General features: G+C 47.5%; 1 long non-coding RNA gene across 1 annotated transcript; it reads left to right on the plus strand.

Annotated features, from left to right (window-relative positions):
• The first annotated feature begins 218 nt into the window (after positions 1–218).
• LOC106046485 (uncharacterized) lies at positions 219–2217 on the plus strand. The gene is made up of 3 exons (XR_001213255.3): positions 219–977; positions 1285–1743; positions 1892–2217. It is a non-coding gene; the product is annotated as an uncharacterized lncRNA (long non-coding RNA).
• Positions 2218–4890: the final 2673 nt, after the last annotated feature.

Genomic DNA, 4890 nt, shown 5'->3' on the forward strand with positions numbered 1-4890 from the left:
CCGCTCTGGGAATTGGCACACTGACTCGAGCAGATTGATGGGGTGCAATGTCGCAGAAAGACGTGACAATAGCCGGACAGAGATCGTCTGTGCAGCTGCTGGAGCATTTTAATCAGGAGCAGCTTCAAGGCCGGGCAGGTGAAAGCTGCCATGGCTCAGCACCACTGCAGACACCCTCACACTTGAAATACCACCGTCAGAGCTGCTCTGATGAAACAGCGAAGGCAAAGGCCAGTCCCTGGAGCAATTCGTGTGAGAGGATGTTTGAAAAAGGACAAGCAAAAGAAAGCGGTGACATGTGCAGAAGAATTCTGCCGCTCTACGTGGAAGTTTGCAAAGGCTGATTTGACTAGCATTAAAACATTAGCCCCTCCAAAAGTCCCGTCCTCCTGTGCTGACATGCATACGTTCGCATCCACGTGTGTTTAAGTTAAATTTGCAAAGCCTTTCTTTGAAAACGCTTTCTGGATTATGGTGCTTATCGGTTGAAAAATGTGAAAGCCATGCTCAGGAAACGGCCTGAGAGGGCACTTAGCACATGGCAGCTGCTCAGGGTGAACAGCTGAAATAATTTAGCAGCCTTGTGCTGCTCGCTAGAGGAAAAGGTGCGTGCCCCACAGCCAGGAACCCTTGGCACTGCAAGGCAATCAGCATTCACTCCTCACCCTTGCAGGCAGTTGCAGCTGTTTTACACAAATCAGGAGGTTTTTAATCCTCCCGGTGCACGGCCACTCTTAAAATGCTGATCAGCCTTACTGCTGTGCTGAATGTTTTGCTGCCCTGGGAAGGCTGCTCTGTTCCATCCACCTTCAAGGCTGGAACCAGTGCTCGTGCAAAATGACCTTGCTCTGAGATGCAGAGCCATCTCCCACAAATGAGCATGGTGTGACGCTGAAGAGTGAAAAAATGCAGCAGGAAATAGATATTAATGCTTACTGCCCAGTATCTACCATGCCTCTCATCCTGGTGCTTTCACTGTGAGTACGTTCGTTAAAAAGGAGCCAAGTACAGCCGGGCTGGGCAAGCTTCACGTGTGCAGATAAGGTGTGGAGGGGCTCACTTTGATCCTAAAACCAAACTGTGTTTTAGGTATTAGATGCTCATTTTGGTGTTTAAATCTTCTTTATTGCTGCACTGGTGCTAATGATTAGTGCTCTAACACCAGAGTGGTTGAGTATCCCCGTCTAGAATGTGCAAGATTGCTGCATCATAATTAATGAACAAAAATGGGAATTTCTAAACAACTCTCCCGCTCTGTCTTGCCTTTTAATTCTTTCTCTGCAGGCTTCTTTTCAAAGACACAGAAAGCCAATGAAGTCCCACTGGAATGGCGAGAGAAAGGGCCTATTCAGATTCACTGGAAAATTGTAGCTTCAAGTGTGACAATTTGCTGATGGCTTTAGATTGATATCCCTTGGGATCCGTACCTGAATAAAGCTGCTCTTTGTACTCCCCTCCAGGGAAGGCTCTGCCTTCCTCTGCTTCCTCTGTTTTCAAGACATAAAAGCACCAATTTCAAAACAGAAAATACGGGAAGCCAATTGAATGAGATATTATCAGCTTCTGGTTATAAATAAGCCTGAATGGAGCAAAGCACTGTCGCGGACTTGCAGCAGCTGCCTGCTTGGTCTGAATCCAGTCCCAGGTGAAACGCACATCAGCAGGGGCCGAGGGGCCTCTGCTGGACTGTGAGCACAGCCAGGATAAAACTCAGATTTTCCAAAGGGAGGGATTTTCTTCAAGGTGAGCCTTGAGCAGGCACATGCCCTTGACCCTCAGCCATATTTGCTTTTAGTGATGAGTGACTTTGAAATGCTTTCACCAGAATCTGTGAAGACATTTTTTTATGTGATTTTTTTTTTTTTCCCTCCTTCCTATTTTACATGTGCAGAGCAGAAAATTTGCAGCTCAAGCCTGGAGAAGACCAAGGGACCTGTTTTCTGACCTGTTAACACACAACAGTGCAGCATATTAAAAAAAATATATACTTTTTCCTGGGCATCCTGGTATTCCCTGGAATACAAGCAGCATTCAGAGCCCTCAGTCTGCTGAATACAGCTGTCCTTCCTCACAGCAACTTCTCAAAACCTTCTCCAGCACACCGGTGTTCCCAGGTGTGACGCTGGCATGATTTCATGCTCCTTTGCAGCCCTCTCCTCTTGCTCTGCAGGGCCTCTACCGAAATGGCATTGTGCTGGATCCTGCCAGCATGCTTGAAGTGGTCCCCAGTCCGCAGCCCCACGGTTCTCTCTGTTCGCTGGGCTTATCTTTGCCCTCATCTTTCTATAAGGTCGGTGTCAGGATACTCTTAACACAGGCTCTTCCTAAAATTGCAATGCGTTTTTGGTTGCTTTAGTTACTGTGCTGTCAGCATGTCCTCCCGTTTAATCTGTGTCGTTAATTCCTTCCTTGCTACTGGCTTCAGAAAGCATTAACAAGGGAAAAATAAATCAAGTATTAGAGCACAAAGAAGACTTGTGGGAAAAAGCTTTGGAGTCTTTTCTGAAGCTTTCATGCCTGTTATCCTTAACTTTGCTGATACAGCTGGATTTACCATCCTGTTGAATGAGCATATTCCAGACTATTAAAAAAAAAAAAAGTAAACCCACGTGTTCTTTGTATAGGTCAAAACTGGATGTGGGCTGCCAGATATAACAGTACAGAACACTTCATAGCAACAGAATGAAATGTGCAAACACTGGCGAAGTCAAGCTTATGCCACGTTCCTTATCAGCACGCAGTTCAAAACCCCCAAACAAAGCAGAAACAAAAACCGAGACGGAAATTAGAGTGTGCGGACATCTGTGCTTGGCAGCACGCGTGTGTGCGCCCGGGCTCAGCCATGTTTGGGAGCACACATCTGTCCTCCAGCTGGGTGAGGATGTTTGTGTGAACGTGTAGGCGTACATCCGTGCATGTCGTGTGGGAATGTGGTTTGTTCAGGGTGATGGGAAACTTGTGACAAGAACTCACCTAAGTCAGTTCTGGAGACTTACGTTCAAGTCTTGGGGCATCCGTACTCTCACCTCACCGTCTTTAATCCCCTCTACATAGCCAAGTGTCCATCAAATCCCTTTGAGAAAGACACGTCTCTTGTTACTCCCGTTGCTACAGCTGGTGGATTCTACACCATGGTGGATCTGGGGAATATTTATCCCTGAGAGGTTCACGCCGAGGTTCATGCTTATATTGTGCTTTACATTTTCGCAGCGCAGTGCAAAGTTTTGTTGGTTCTTTCATCCTCTTTTTTTTTTTTCTTCCACACAAACCATGAGAAACCAGACAGTATAGTTCAAGAGATCAGAGAACTCACACCAAGAATGTTCTGCCAAATGTATTTCCCCGTGTGGTGGCTAGCTCCAAATGACCCCAAGCATCTGCCACTACAATCACAAATACGAAAAATAAAGTTTTGAGAGTGGAACGTGAGCCCACAGAGCTGAGGATCTCTGCATGCTCAGTTATGGAGCACGTCTGGTGAAGAGGCAGCCTTTTCCATTTCAAAGTCTCCCAAAAAAAGGGTTTGAAGATTTGGCCCCAAGGGGAGCCAGCGACCAAATTCCTGTAGACATCAAGAGGGGACATGTTTTCACACACTGGTTTCTTGTTGAGGTTAAAGACCAAGAAGCAGCAGGGGGACTTCCTAGACTGTGCATGGAGCCAGGGAACTCAGCAGAGCGCTTCTAACTTGTTGGCTGAGAAACTGCCCCATTCTCTTGACCTGGTCTCTCCGTGGCTTTCTGTTCACTTCCTGGGTATAAACATTTGACAGGCTGCAGCTTTAGTTGTAACCGCAATGTTTTCAGGATGACCAGACAAACAAAATCCTGGTGAAGATGTACATTGTCCGCAACCTCAAAACATTTTCCCAGCTCTTCCCTTCTCCCTTCACGCTTCGGGTTGTTTCCAAAATGTGAGGTTCAAGTGTAGGCAGATGTTGAAAGCATAGGAATTTTACTGCAATTTCCATGGCACATACTTTATGTTTCGGTTAACCTGTGAGCACTGAGCCATACTTTCAGTGGATATCCATGATGTTTTTTGGTTAGGCAGTGGGTTGAACAGTAATGAAAACCACCCTGCCTCTAGGCAATTCAGGCTTTTGTGGGAATTCAGCGAAAAATGTAATTGTACTCCTCTGCAAGTGAGAAACAATAACAAAAGTAATTGTAAAGCACGGTGGGATGAAGGAAACTTGCAGCTCAAAGGTGTATTTGAACTTCAGTCATGTTTACAGTGTATGTGCTGGTTACGTGTTCAAAGTCGGTGTTTTCCCAGAAATTCTACCCAAGCTCAGCATCTACATGAAATACCACATAAAAATATGAATTGTTCTTCTTCTCCATCATCAAGGGATCACTAACCAGCAGCTGCCCAGCATCATTTTGCAGCACCCGCCGTTTCCTTCGGCTCACCAACACGACAAACTCTCTTTCCATAACTGCTACTGAAAACGAAAACACTCGTGCAGCCCCCAAATCCCCAACACTTTCATCCCACAGTTCGCTTTTATTTTTATCCAGTGCATCCCCCCAGGCTCATGCCCTGGGGCCCCCCACAGGCCCTCTGCTTCCATTTTGTGTGAGGGAGGGGGCCATTTTGTGGGTTCAACTGCCTCTTCTCAGGAGAGGAATACAAAAAGATAGCACAAAAAGGGGCTCGGGCTCGGCGGGTGGGCTATAGGTTGTGTGTAGAGCTGGGTTAAAACCTCTGCCCGGCGCAGCGCGGCTCACAGAACCGGGACAGCGAAGCCCCAGCTCGCCGCTTTGCCTCAGCCCCAACCCGGAGCTGCTTGAGGAAAGGCGGCGGGGCCACTAGGAACCGAGCCGAGCCGAGCTGAGCCAGCCGGGCCTGCAGAGGGCCCCCGCGGCTCGGGCAGGAGGCGGGCCG

The sequence above is a fragment of the Anser cygnoides genome, chromosome 12, assembly GCF_040182565.1.
Source record: "Anser cygnoides isolate HZ-2024a breed goose chromosome 12, Taihu_goose_T2T_genome, whole genome shotgun sequence".
In the NCBI taxonomy this organism is placed as follows: Eukaryota; Metazoa; Chordata; class Aves; order Anseriformes; family Anatidae; genus Anser; species Anser cygnoides.